This window comes from Topomyia yanbarensis, chromosome 2, assembly GCF_030247195.1.
Source record: "Topomyia yanbarensis strain Yona2022 chromosome 2, ASM3024719v1, whole genome shotgun sequence".
NCBI classification, from domain to species: domain Eukaryota; kingdom Metazoa; phylum Arthropoda; class Insecta; order Diptera; family Culicidae; genus Topomyia; species Topomyia yanbarensis.
The window spans coordinates 340851963-340867806 of record NC_080671.1 but is presented as its reverse complement, the minus strand read 5'-3'; the positions used below and the strand labels follow the sequence as shown (position 1 = coordinate 340867806).

At 38.2% G+C, this 15844-nt stretch overlaps 1 protein-coding gene across 1 annotated transcript in view; it reads left to right on the top strand.

The window, feature by feature from the left end:
- The first annotated feature begins 1266 nt into the window (after positions 1–1266).
- The window catches only part of LOC131684079 (uncharacterized), a 68462-nt gene continuing 53884 nt past the window's right edge, over positions 1267–15844 (top strand). The window contains exon 1 of the mRNA XM_058966622.1: positions 1267–2009. The gene's annotated coding sequence lies outside the window, so the exon portion shown is untranslated. The remainder of the gene's footprint in view (positions 2010–15844) is intronic.

The window sequence follows — 15844 nt, the reverse complement described above, 5'->3', positions numbered from 1 at the left end:
CCAGAGTGTTGAAGCGGTTCCAGGAGCGGTTGACGTTGGACCACGGCAAAGGAGCTGGAAGAAAACCGGGACCGGAGAACAAAAAGACGGAGGGAAAGGTGAAGCGGATGATTAAAGCAAATCCCAACGTCTCAAGCCGTGATTTGGCTAAAAAGATCAGCATGTCACGGAGCTACGTCCAGAATGCAAAGAAGAGAGCTGGACTACATACATACAAGGTACAGAACTTCCCAAACCGCGATGAGCGGCAACAATCGACGGCTAAAACTCGGGCTCTTATTTTCATTGAATACGGTCAAATGCAGATTTTTTATTACAACAATACAGATATTTAATAAAATCATTTGGCAGCTCTGTCAAAGAGACTTCTATACGCAGCATATTAAGGTTCTTAGGAACACGAACTGAACGGATTATTATACATTGCCAGATTACGCATCATGAAGAATTAAAATAGTTCTATGAAGGAGGAAACGATCGATTTTGCTGCCCCACATACTTAACCCTTTCATGCCGATCTTTTTTCATAAAGAAAGGGGCTTCCTTCGCAGTTTTAGAAGCTGCTCAATTTTTACCTTCCAATGCTCAATGCAATTCTCCTAGAATATTTACAATAGTTTAATTGCGCGGAAAACGTAGCCGAAGACAGTCTAAATTGATAGATTTTATCAGTTTTAAATAATATAGCAAAATAACGAAGATAACTGAAAATGTTATTTTCCTTCGTTAACGTAAACTTTCTCTGGCAGCACTGCTCCATCGTAATCCGAGATAAATTGTAGTAACTTCAGTTCTTGAGCTAATACTTGTAACTGGTAGTGCTCAAAAGAAAGGTAATAATCACATTCATTAGTCTTGCTTGTTTTTGTGAACCAATATTGCCTAAACCAAAAGTTATAGCTATTTGAAAACGTTATTGTTTATAAACAACATTGGCATAAGGGGTTAAAAGTACTTTGGCAATAACATCCATTTGCAGAACTTCAACCTACTATATCCCATCTGGGACACGGCCATAAACCTATGGTTCATCTGATTCATCTAACCTGGATAATCCAAATGATAGTATTAAATGATAAGGTAAAATTTCACTAGCAGTTGTACTAAAACAGGTTTTTTGAATGAAACCTACAAGTGATAAATATCTTTATTTTCTCAATAGATGTACCAGAAAATATATTTCGACTGTCACTGTACCAAGTGCGCATGTGTTAGTTCCCACGATGCCTCACATCACAAGACCCACACGACGGGGCAATTCACCACGGTAGCTTGAACGTTACGCCTGTATTTATGCAGCCGCCGTCAAATATTGCTCTCAGTTTTCCGCGACACGTCCTTCGGCTTGCAAATAGTGCAGAGCTCGGAAAAAGACAGACAGGCATCTCGCGCGTTACCATAGCCACTGCTAGACGGTAGAAAACGGAATAGTCAGAATAAGAAAAGTGTGTCGTACCGGAATGTGTTCTTACTAAAATCAAATATCAACCTTGTGGTGCAAAATTACGACGACGAGCCTGGCTACGACGGTGAACCAAAATTGATGTGCGTTTTTTCCCAACGTGGAAATGATCAAAAATTTCCCCCGAGCAGAGGTCAACATCTGGGCTGAGTGGGGTGTGTACCACTGTCAGAGTGGATGTGTGAGAAGCAGATAAAAATGAAGAACATGGTTTCTAGATTGTTATTAGTGCAGTGTTGCTAGCTCTCCACTGGCAAAAAGGCATCGTGCTTACTACGGGATCAAATTACCACGAAATTCTCTTCTCCAGCCAAGCGTGTGTGCTTTACGTGAACCATGTTAAGATACCTGCCACTAGTGATATATCAGTAGTCGCATTTTTGTTGCCATTCAGTAAAGTTGATTCAACACATCATAATAAAGCCCCCTGCGGAGTGGGTAGTGCTCATGTTTCTAAACTGCGTGTACAAGCTATGATAGGGATGCTGGGACGACTGGCCCACTAGGGAGGACTGTTAGTGTTTTCCTGCTGTAAGCGCTCTAGAAGGTATGTATAGCTAAACTCTACACGAATTTAATCATGTCACAACAATCTGAACGTTATAAAATTTGTCAAGAGTGAAAAAGTTTGCATGGAGGAAATCAAATTACAAGATTGTCTCACTACCGATCGTGGGTGGATGCTAGAACTCTACCGTATGGTAGAATGTAATACCTGGTGTAGGTGAACGTTATATGTGAAGACGGGAAACTGAAAAACTTCACATTTTCAAATTAATAAGTAAGAAATGCGAGTCGGACAGTTGACTACAACGGAAACGGAACACACTTCGACACACTGCGCTCTTGTAATCAAGTAGTGCAGCAGAAACGTTGCTAGATGGGACAGATATGCATACCTTCATCGCATGTTAAAGTGGTAGGCAGACGATCAGCCCTTACTAAACAATAACGTTATCGATGCACACTAGTAGAGATGGTCATCGGGTTCGGGTCGGGTCCGGGTTTCGGGTTCCAAAACCTGGACTCGACCCGAACCCGTCGGATTTCGGGTTCTGTAAATTTACACTTTTCGGGTTCCGGGTTTTCAAATTTGAATTTCTCGGGTACGTGTCGGGTCCGGGTTTTTGAAATTTTATGTTTTTGATATAAAATTAGAAATTTTGGTTAAGTGCAACGGGCAAGGTTGTTTGAATCTGTCATCATTATGCCTCTTGTTTCCCAATGCGTTAGCCGCCGATTTATCCTATTTTCCGGTTACGATATCGACGATTTATAAGGTTCTCAGAACGTGTCTAATTCGACGTTCAATAATAATGCCAATTCCTCTTGCCTGTAATTCGTTTTGCCATAGGCAGATATAACTGGACGCATATGGCGCTACGTCAGGTTCGAGAGATTCTATTTGGTTGAGCCATGAATGATTCTTTTGGATGAGCCTTGGATCCAGCCCGGGTGCCTAAAATTAAAAATCTTCGGGATCATTATTTGATTCTCCGTATTACACTGATAGAATATATTCGTAAATCGCTAGCAATTAGTTTCGTTCAGAAAGTTTTCATAATATATACGAATTTTTCGTACATATTATGAATCGTTCGTAGTTCTATTGAAACACTTTTATTTTTTATTACGAGTTTTTTGTGAAAACCACGAAACGACTTTCGTTGACTTATTACGAAAGGGCTTCGTTCGGCAAACGAATTGTGCGCTGCTATATACGAATATCTTTATAATATTTACGAGCAGTATTCGTCAAACCGTCAACGTCAAAAGCGCTTCAATAGAGGTAGAGTATATCATCACGACGGTCTCGGTCTGACTATTTGGTAGCCGTATCCGTGTCTGCCGGTTTCAGGAAGATTTTCTGAACCTCTTTCGCTTCCAGTTGATACAGAAACTGGAGCAGTACGGATTCAGTTGAGCCATCGTGAACTGCTCGTTGGTTTTGTATGAATAAGTTTGAGTTTTTCTCTGCCAGCGCAATGAATATGCTATTGAATACGAAAACTTCTCTTAGATGAACGAAATAAATTCATGCGACAAACGAAGTCTTTCGTAATATACTCAAATATTTACTGAAATAAACTAATCGTTTCGTTTCATTCACGAAAAATAATGTCCTTATCAACGATAACATTCGTTCTGTGTACACTAGATAGTTCTTTACACAACAATCTTTCTAGTCCTCAATAGAGGTGAGCAGGTTGAAATAAAATCGATTTTGCCAGATCGATCCTTTTAGTTAGTTAAAAAATCGTTGTTGCCTCTGTTAAACATCGATCCTAAAAGATCGAATGAAAAAAGGTATGCTAATAAATACGAAAATTTTTTTAAGATGAGCGAAATGAATTCGTGCGACCAACGAAGTCGCTCGTAATATACATAAACGTTTATTAAAATAAACGAAACATTTCGTTTCATTCACCAAAAACAAGGTTGTTATCGACGATAATAGTCGTGCAGTGCACATTAAATAAGTAAAATTTACGAAAACTTTCGTTCATCAAGCGGCCATTTCTTCGTATCACAATAAAATCGATTTGGCCACATCGATTTTCTTAAATTAAAAAAAAAAAAAAACGACGTTGTCAAACATCGATCCCAAAAGATCGACTGAAAACAATAAGAGGCTAATAAATACGAAAATTTTTCTAAGATAAACGAAATGAATTCATGCGCCCATCGAACCATCGAAATCGTTCATCATACATTGAAATAAACGAATCATTTCGTTTCATTCAAGAAAAATAATGTCGTTATCAACGATAACATTCCTGCAATGTATACCAAATATGTAAAATTTACGGAAACTTTCGTTCATCAAGCGGCCATTACTTCACACCACAATCTTTCTAGTCCTCAATAGAAGTGAGCAGGTTGAAATAAAATCGATTTTGCTGAATCGATCCTTTTAGTTAGTTGAAAAATCGTTGTTGTCAAACACCGATCCTAAAATATCGATTGAAAAAATAATATGCTAATAAATACGAAAACTTTCCTAAGATAAACGAAATAAATTCGTGTGAGCAATGAAATCGCTCGTAATATACATATACGTTTATTAAAATAAACGAAACGTTTCGTTTCATTCACGAAAAATTATGTCGTTATCAACGATAACATTCGTGCAATGCAAACTAAATAAGTAAAATTTACGAAAACTTTCGTTCATCAAGCGGTCATTTCTTCGTACTACAATAAAATCGATTTGGCCACATCGATTTTTTGAAATTTAAAAAATCGATGTTGTCAAACATCGATCCCAAAAGATCGACTTCATACTTTTCTAAAATAAACGAAATGAATTGGTGCGACCAACGAAATGGTTCGTTATATACACAAACGTGTATTAAAATAAACAAAACATTTCGTTTCATTCACGAAAAATAATGTTGTTATCAACGATAACATTCGTGCAGTGTATATTAAATGTGTAAAATTTACGAAAGCTTTCGTTCACCAAGCGGCCATTCTTGTTCATGAAATGAACGAAACCTACTATTTACAATGCACGAAAATACTTCGTTGCAGAAAACGACGAATGAATTCGTGCATTGCATGATCGAATTCATTATATTTACGAATTTATTTTATCAGTGTAACAAGTTCGGTTCAGATCGGGTTTCTTAAATTATAAATTTTCTGGTTCGGGTCGGGTTCGGGTTTTAAAATTTTGAGATTATCAGGTTCAGGTCGGGCTCCGGTTTTATAAAGTTTTCATCCTCGGCCCCTACCTTCGGTCCTTACAGTCTAGGTTCATGTCTTCAGTTGGACCCTTCTAAAAAAAAGACAAATGACACTCATATACACCAGACAATAAGTTTCAGGACGCTATTACCGGGAACTGTACTGCCCATAATTAGTGCCGGACGAATTAATAACAAGTTAGTTAGTACAATGTTCGTACAATTTTTAAATGGTATTTTTCGTTGGTAAAGACACAGAATTGATGATTAACAAGCGCAAAAGTAAACCAAGTCAAATTTTTGAAAATTAAAAATGAAAATTTATCTCAAAAACTCAACGTAGGGGTTGGGTATTTTTTTACATAGAATGTGTATGCAAAGTTGTAAAGAAATCGTTTAAGTAGTTTTGGTGTAGGACTACTTCTACAAAAATGGTAGGTAACGAATGGTGGTCCAATTTTGAACGCATATAATTCAGCCATCTCACGAAAAAATTTCAAATTTTTTGCACATATCGCTCCGAAATACTTCTAAGAATAGATTCCAATAGATAAACCCAAAGATTTTTGATATCATGGCATTAAAAAATTAAATAATGTGCAACCTAGTCAAAATATCGCGCATTTACACACAGAAGATAGCGCTTCCCAAGTCCGGTACGACAGATTTGTATACCAGCACGCTACGCTTCTATGAATGACGTCATCATCGACTATTTAAAGAACGGATTTGGCCGGACAAGCTCAGTTGCCTGTCGAACGGCAGACGGAGCAGATCACTGCGCTGTGTGTTTTCACAGCCAGTGTAACTGAGTTAGAAGTCCGTTACACTGGCTGTGGAGGTACGCTACCCAGTTCCGTCCAACACGCGACTGAGCTTGTCCGTTCGAAAACTATGTTTTCTTTTGTGTTGTGCTCGTTTCCAGCACAATCTCGAACACAATTATTCGTGCACAAAATCGCTTGTACATTCGAGCTCTATTAACAAATTCGCAATACGGGTTCCATGTTTGAGGCGAATGTGGAGGTAGGTATATCTAATTTGTTAGCAGGGTTACCATATTCACAGATTTTTCTGTAATGTAACAGATTTTTTCACAATTTTTGATCACAGATTTACAGATGGCAGATTTTTGGCATTTCGATGAAAATTCCAGATTTTTGGAAATATTTTGGGTTTTCGGAAATTTATCACAGATTTTTTCCTGTTTCTGTTATCACAGATGGTAAAAAGATATTTCAGACCGTAACACTGATTTCAATGTGGCATCCCTGTTTGTTAGCGGTTGCATGGTAGCAATCTGTACTTTCGTTGCGCAAAGACGAAAACTTTCTTAGCGACAAATTTACGCGGATCGATGAAAAGCATAACGAAAGCTTATTATTTACGTTCGATCAATTCATTGATTCATTTTCACTTCACGTGATTCATTTCCACTCAGCCTATACTATTTTGATTCTTCTAATAGGTTATGTACCTATGTACCTACAAAACCTATTTATGAAGGATTACACTGCCACTCGAAAAACCGTTGCAAAAACGCATCCATATATAAAGTTGTTTTCGATTCTTGTATATTTATTGTTTCGATATATGATTAAGACAACTGCATTTGTATGCGTACTTTAGGAAAGTTACAATAATGGCAAAATATAGCTAGAAAGCTTGGTCTATACATGAAATGTGATTATATTGTCTAAAACTTAATTTTTCTTCACCGGCCCGGGTTTTTTAATCACAATCTAAAATTTTTTACAATTTTTAGAAACTGATCTTGTGCTATAAAGATTTAGTTCCAGATATTAGTACGGTCACGGTTTTCTGTCTTGTTTCTTCAGATCTTCTCAAATCAGTTTAATCGGATTCGATCACCTACTACAAATGAAATGACCTGATAATAAAGAAGGTTTGGTTTAATATGTAGCGTTCGATATTGATTGGTTTTGCTTAAACTATACGTAAGAAATATATTTGATTTATTATTACTCTAAATGTACTAAAAAAAATACATTAAGTCGTATAGTCCTACGTCTATAGTTCGTTCAACCCCTTGTAGTTTTTAACCTTTTCATGCCCAACTTTTTCTATTGCATTCAAAACTATTTTTCCTTGAAAACGGTGGGGTCAAGAAACACGAAAAGCCTATTTTCATAAAGATAGGTGCTTCCATGGCAGTGCTAGAAGCTGGTCAATTTTTACCTTCTAATACTCAATACAATTCTCCTAGAATAATTACAATAGTCCAATTACGTGGAAAACGTAGCGAACGACAGTCTCAATTGATAAGTTCTATCAGTTTTCAATAATATTGCACCATAACGAAGACATGAAAAAAATCATTTTCCGTCCTCAACGTAAACTTTCCCTGGCAACACTGCTCCATCAGAATCCAATCAGACTAATTGTAATAACTTTAGTTCTAAAGCTGATCCTTGTAACTGTTAATACTCAAATTAAAGGCAATAATCACATTAATGAGCCTTACTTGTTTTTGTGAGCAAATTTCGCCTCAATCAAAAATTATAGCTGTTAAAAAACTTAGTTGTCCACAAACAACATGGGCATGAATGGGTTAATGACAGGTAAAACCGCAAATCATGTTTTTGCCAGAGACAAAAATTTAAACGCAATTATCTCGGAATGAAGTTTTTTGAAAAGTATCGTTGCGGTGAACGTGATATCTCAATTTTAACCACGGAAAAACTCAATTTTTTGGTCAACATGTTTACATGTTAACATGTTTTCTTTACATTTCTCTTCAATAATCTTTTTAGTTTTTGATTTTCTGTTGATCGGTTCGACTTGGAGAGCGTTCACCGCAAACCTTTGCCAAAAACACGCTTTGGGGGATGGGCCATAACTCAGACAATCTTGAATATTTTAAACTTGTTTTCTCTATCTTCCATAGTGCTACCAACGAACTTTCTTTCGCTTTTTCAAATAAAATTTGCATGAAACACTTCAGTGGCGTAGTAGCGGGGGGGGGTTGGGGACGAAACCCCCCCCCCCCGAAATATTTTGGAGAAATTTGAAAAAAATGAATATGTTAAACAAAAATATGCCTAATATTTTAAATGAAATTCTCAAAGCTTCATTTGCAAAAGTTGTGAAAATATTTCCTTGTAGTGAAAATTCGCTGCAGACTCGACACCTTCCTTTCGGCACGTTGTGGAGGCTAGCTCAACCGCCGAGGACTATAACGAGTAGATCGCGGCGAAGCGAGGAGCTAGGAGCTTAATGGTTCACGAAACGGATATCGGTACCGAGAAAAATTTCACCACATTCTGTAGTCCTTGACTGACGGCGAACATGGACTGGAGAGTGTGAGAGAAGTATCCCCATAGAGACCACCAGGCGATTCGCTACCGCATCGGCCAATGGAACCCTACTGCAGCACGAAGAAGGACAGGCGGCAAGCTAAAGTGGAAGACGAAAGCCTTTAACGAAAACTTCTTTGTTGAGTTACTTCGGCGAACAACTGAATCAAGTACGTTGATACGGCTGATCTAACAAGAAGGATTGTGACGGCTTGTGACGTTACAATGTCACGAAAACTAAGGCCATGCAGTAGACGGCGTGCAGCTTACTGGTTAAATGAGTAACTCAGTACGCTACACGCTGCTTGTCTTAGAGCCAGAAGGCGGGCTTAGAGTGCAAGGTCGGAGAGTGAGAAAGGAGCGCAAGCGACGTATCTACAAGGTAGGGACTCTTTAAAACGGGAGATCAAGCTTAGCAGGCCAATTGCCATAAGTAGCTGTGCTGAGAAATAAACGCCAATCCCTGGGGGACGCGTACTGACTCGTAATGACGAAGACGAGGGTCCGTCGACACCAGCTGAAATATGCCCGAGTAAGCTAAAAATAATCGTTGAGGGTCTCTTCCCGAATCACAATTCAACCACCTGGTCACCGACACCGTACGGCGAAGAAGAAGGAGGTAACACAGTCGAGTGGCAAGTGACTAACGACGAGCTCAAAGACGCGTCGATGTGACTAAAATCAAAGAAAACCCCCGGTCATTAGACGATGGTAATCCCCGAAATGAGGAAGATGCAGAAACTGATGTTGCTGCCAAAGTCAGGGAAGTCACCGGGCCATCCAGCCCCGAATAGACCAATGCCGCAGCGTGGCATAAAAGAATGAGCACGATCCTAAAGAGCTACTTCCAGAGTAGAGCACTGCTGTACCAGACGAACAAAAGGGCAGAACGCAATGCGAGTCGCAGCGGGCGTTACTCAGGGCTCCATTCTCCTCTGTCTAACACTTTGGAATGGGATGTACGATGCACTGATAATATAAATTCGTAAATATAATTAAATCGATCATGCAATGCACGAATTCATTCGTCGTTTTCTGCAACGAAGTATTTTCGTGCATTGTAAATAGTAAGTTTCGTTCATTTCATGAACAAGAATGGCCGTATGGTGAACGAAAGCTTTCGTAAATTTTACACATTTAATGTACACTGCACGAATGTTATCGTTGATACTGACATTATTTTTCGTGAATGAAATGAAATGTTTTGCTTATTTTAATAAACGTTTGTGTATATTACGAACGATTTCGTTGGTCGCACGAAATCTTTTCGTTTAGAAAAGTTTTCGTATTTATTAGCCTCCTTTTGTTTTCAGTCGATCTTTTGGGATCGATGTTTGACAACATCATTTTTCGATGTTTTGACAACATATTTAAAAAAATCGATGTGGCCAAATCGACTTTATTGTGGTACAAAGAAATGGCCACTTGATAAACGAAAGTTTTCGTAAATTTTACTTATTTAGTTTACATTGCACGAAAGTTATCGACATTTTTGTCGTGAAAGAAACGAAATGTTTCGTTTATTTTAATAAACGTTTATGTATATTACAAATGATTTCGTTGGTCGCATTCAATCTTTTAAGATCGATGTTTGACAGCACCGATATTGCTCCGGCAGAGAAAAACTCAAAATTATTCATACAAAATCAACGACCAGTTCGCGACGGCTCAACTGATTCTGTACTGCTCCAGATTCTGAATCAACTGGAAGCGAAAGAGGTTCAGGAAATCTTCCTGCAACCGGCGGACACGGATACGACTACTAAATAGTCAGACAATAACAATTATCTGACGCATAGCAACAATTGCTTCATATTGCTCTTTTGACGTGGACGGTTTGACGAATGGTGCTCGTAAATATTATAAAGATATTCGTATATAACAGCGAACGACTCGTTTGCTGTTTCGTAATAAGCTAACGAAAGTTTTCAAAGGGCTCAAGAAGTTGTAGTACTGAAACCAAATAAGAATCGGTATCGGGAGAACTTCTTTCGTCTGGGACCTGTCCGTCAGCTTACAGTCAGATTCATCGCCGGGAACGAGACCGCATAGACCGCGACGATACACCGCCAGTCGCGCTGGGGCTCCAGCAAACCGGATGCCCTACTCTACCGGAATCGCCGAACTGACAGCACCTGGCTGGTTGGCTCGAACTTCTCTCGCCGGGGAACTTTTCGTCGGAGTAGGCTAGATCTATCGTCGGGGACTAGACCGAGTAGTTCGCGAAGCAGTCGGAAGCTCAGCGAGGAAGTGGTACTGAATGGCACAAGGGAACTGAAGGGCTCAGTAAATTAGACAGTCTGAAGTTTGCCGCCCAGATTGTCCTCGTAGGGGAAGAGCATTAATTCTATACCAACAGCCGCTTTCCTACCTTGACTACCCAAACCAGTTCCCTGAGTTGGTTTTTGAACATTTTTTTCCTGCTCAGAATGTTTTTGAACATTTTTTCATATCTATGCAAAAAAAAATTCATATAGCCCCCCCCCCCCAGAACAATTTTCTTACTACGCCACTGAAACACTTTAAAAAAATCACGAACTTAGCTCACTTTTTCGCCACAACTTTGTATATAACCCCTTAAAACACACAAATAAATTTGACAATTTTTATTGATTGGTGGCCGAATTGTGAAAATCCTTCAACAATTCACAAAACTTATCCGAAAACTTTGTCTCTTTTTTCACAATAATACAGATTTTTAAGTGGGATCCCAAGTAGCATTTTAAATTTTATAGCACACTACAAGTGCAGCCTTAGTTTTAAGAGGCTCTGTAAGAGTGCCATAAAACTGCAATTGTTACAACTACATGGAACCGTTTTGACTCGATTCCATGATAAATTCCATTCAAAATTCGATATAAAACGATTTTGGCGTCAAACTTGTTGGTAAATGGGAGCGAACGGTGGGCGGGCTCTGCACGGTAATTGATCTTGAAAACAACCTTACTTCACATGATTCCGAGAAGCGCACACAAAGAGTCAATTATGTTTCATTCCAAATCAGTTGAGGAACCAATCATCCGTTTTCCCGCGTTGTAAACCACTTCAAAATAGGCGCTGTTTAGCAATAAAACCAAGCTCCGTTCGAACGTAATCAATTCGATCAATTTCGCTTGAAATATTCATATTGAGAACATAATAAAAGGATACATCTACGCATCTCCTATTGCGGTGGAAATCACTTCCGTTTCTGGTGTGCCGCAGGGCTGTTTGAATCCCATTACAAAGTTGATGCTGTACCATATTCGGCCGTTTTCCGATTCTGCTCCTGCTCCTTTCGATCTGGGTATTTTATGTGGCCATGAAAGGTATAAAATACAAGGTCACGTAATCCTGGTGTAAATTTGTCTCTCCTCACAATTTCCATACACCAACACCAACCTAGCACCGGGACCTACATATAGCACACCTGGTACAGCAGCGCGGTGGTAACAAGAATATTCAGTAGTGCTATGCTCTGCTGGGTTGATTATTGCCCGCAGGCATCCTCGGCATTTTCGGCAAAACGGGAAACGAGATACGGTGACACTATTTGATGTTGGGCGTATCGGGGGCTTATCGATAGTTTAGTATGTAACCTTAGTTCATGCCTCTGCCTAGTGAGGTGAGCAATGCAGTTTTTTATAACGATGGATAACGGCAGCCAACGAGAAGAAGGTTTTTGTCTATATGCTAGAAGATAAGGGGTGATTTATATCTCATTATCGGTTCATGGAGACAGGGCCGGCGTTACACTTTTAGCCCGAGTGGGTAGTAAGCATAGGGTGAGGGTAATAGAATAGGGATTTGTCTCATTTTAGCAATACACATGCTTTCATTACCTTTACATTAAATCACTTGCGGTGCGATTGTGCAAATGGAATTGTCGTACATCGATATTTTCAAATGTGTGCCCGAGATACTTACGTGGCAGATTTCAAATTTATGAAAAAGTCCAAAATTTCGAGTGGGTAATTACCCACTCGGTTATTTTCGAGTAAGTAGTACTACCCACACTACCCACGCTATCCGCCGGCCCTGCATGGAGAATAAATGGGGTACAGTGTTTTTAAGTGGGTGTTGGGCTAGATACTTCCTATTTAGTACCATAAATAAATTGAAATAGGGAATCACTTCCTTCTCTTATTATTTTCTATTTCCTGGAAGTTGGCATTCTAATTTGTTTACTGATGGTAGTTTGTGGTGATAATGTATTCCGCATGGAAAAGCTCAACCACGGTGTCTCTGGTAGAAAATATTTTGACAAAAAAATCAGTATCACTAAAGTACTCACAAATCGAAAGCTTAGATGCTCTTCTTTCATCTGAGCACTGCTATTGGGGGGGTCTAGAAAATTTATTACTTTTTTTTTACATTCCGATAATCAATTTTTAGCTATTTTTTCATTAAGTAGCTCTAAACGGATATCTCACTTCTTGGAGGTCTAATAAGTGAACACACAGTTTCAGAGGCACGAGTTTGTAACATTAATAAAATCCTTCGAAGATACAATTTACATTATTCAGCCAGTTTCGCGTTGGTAGTTAGGTGTTTTAAAATCCGCAAACAAAACCAAACGATTCCTACAATTTATTTTTTTTCGAAATATATATTTTACTCGGGGTGCTTATGTAACCAATGTTACATTTAAAATTCTATCATTGTTCTTGGATTCTTCAATTTTACCTCAATTTGACGTGTTTTAGTTTCGTTGAAAATTAGTTCGTTGATTAACACATTCGAAAGACTTTCCCTTTTAAAACACCTAAGAACAATGGTTCATATTTTAGCAGAAAAGTATAATTTCCGCAAAATCATTTCATGCTATCAGTCTGCGGAACCCATTTACAATTGTAATTATAATTTTTAGTCTACTTGAATTCGGCATAAGAAGAATTTTTCCGAGACCTTGCGTAAATGGATACTTTGTCGAATTATTCGTTGAAAATCGTTGAATAAACGTCACTTTGTTGAAATCTCAGTTTCAAAATTTACCAATTACACGGATATGCGGACAATTGCCGAGCTGAAAGCGGTTCCATCCCATTTTATTTGAAGCTGCACAGAACGCATCTCCAGCCCATCATCTTCGGTAGATATAATTATCGTTGTCTTCTCAATCATACTCTGCATTACCATGAATAAATTCCAAAAGCACAATTTCGAACACATTGGCGCTAAAATCTCTTTGCCTAGTGTCCTGAAGCTTAGAGCGGAAATAGAGCAGGATCACGATTTCGTGTGCTTGGTTCATTCACAGCACCGACACGTACGCACGTATATAGTAGTTTCTATGGTCAAATCATATTCTGCTGAGTAGATGCTATAAAATAGCCATCCGACACTATATCATTTTCCGGAATGGACCATAAATTGACATCTCTTGAAACATACAAACCCTCCGGCCGGCGAGCGCACACTGCTTCCAAACATGCAACACGCGATCGAAATTGTTTTGACGAGGAAAACTCCATTTTCGTGATATAGTAACACTAGCAAAGTTGGTTGTAAAATATTTTTTTATTTTATTGATTTGATTTTGATAATAATTTGCCATCTAGGCGAGATTTTTTATGTTTCCTCACTTATGTACATTAGACCTCTCCACATTTTGAAAAAGTTTTGAAATATAGATGGGTCTGCTCAGATTTTTGTTTTAGGTGTGAATTTAAGAACTTTCGCCAAAAATGACTTAATTTGCATATGATTTAGAGGTGCCTCCAATCAAAAATCATGTTTTTGATATCTTTCCATAGGAAGATCACTTACACTCTGATTTTATAGTCCCTACATGCCCACATATCATCAAAGGTTGTTCCTTACACGTATCTTAACATCGAATGCTCATAAAAACCGATTCTGACCTGTTAGAGACAAGCATAAACGCCATGTTTTATCAGTTTCTATGTAGGCGTTTTCATTGAGCTATTTTGCTTAATATTTACATATATATCAACTATAGGATCCTCACTAAAATATTAGTTACAAGACCCCATTCTCACAATTTACAAAAAGTCCCAACGTTTAAAACATTAGGTTCTCAATGTACTGAACAGATAATAAACTTCCAAAATTATTATTTGAATATGTAATAAACTAGTCAGCATCAAACTTTTTTCTTCAATTCAAATATATGGGTTTGGAGGGGGTTTTAACCCCCAAAATCCCCCCTTGGCTACGCCATTGTAGAGTTTTTTACAGATAATTTTTCCGGCGATTTTCTATACAATTTTTTGTTCAACGTGTAAAAATAAACTATTTACTCAACAAGTATAAGTTGAATAGAATTAAATAAACTTTTTGAAAAATTAGACACTGAGAATCTAAAACAATATGAGAATGAATGAATAACTGAACTGACAAATCCTTTTATTTTGATAATCGCGGTCAAAACAATCTCGATTACGTTTTTGCCCATTTGGAAGCAGTGTGCACCGCCCCATGCTGCTCTGAACTAGCTAAGCGAACTGGGCGGAGGACACGTTGTATGCAATTCACTAGTAGCTGCACTGACAATTGTGCGGAACTTGATGTGTCTGGTAATGTGATTCTAGGGAATTGGGACAGAGGCGATAAAGTTCCATAGGATGCAGAGCGAACAAGCGATCAGAGCTCACATCTGCTTGCGTGTTTCTCGGAAAACACTAAGCGACGCTTACACTTTGCAAAACTATTCTCGATATAATCTATTGTATCTTTCCCAATTCGCTTTGTGATAACATTGGGCTGACGGGATTGGAAATTACTGCTTGAGAAAGCGAGAAAGTTACTGGCTGATGATGTGACTATGATCTGTTAAATAAAACCAAATTAATTGCACAGGTCTACAAAACCGTGACTATGTCAGTTTTTTTTTTATTCAAAACGTTTATTTGATAAGGCACGTTGCGTTAGCTTAAAGGTGCCAATTTTGTTTTGTTTTACATTTTAAATTGCTTAAAACTAGAGGATTACATATTGATTTTTTTAAAATGAAACTAATGCGATTTTATAGCTATCTTATATATCTACACAAGGGGATAATATTATTTTCGTAAGATTAGGGGGGTCATTTAGTTTTTGTGGCAATATGGTTTGACATTTTTATCAGTGAGATTATTGGAGCAAATAATGTTTAACTAAGGGGGACAATTTTTTACGACTATCTTAAAAGTAGGAATAACTAGAGGGCATGATTGAATTTTGTAAAGATTCGTAATTATAGTTATTTTTGTGGGTAATAGAGTTGGGCATTTTCAACGAGATTATATAATATAATAGTTAAAACTAGAAGAGACAAGAAGAGCTAAATGCTTCGTGATGATATTGTGGGGGGGTAGGGGTGTTACTTCTGGGTATAAGAGTCAGGGGAGGGAGGGTAGACAAAGATGGCAGGGAGAGAAAATTATTTCAGTTTC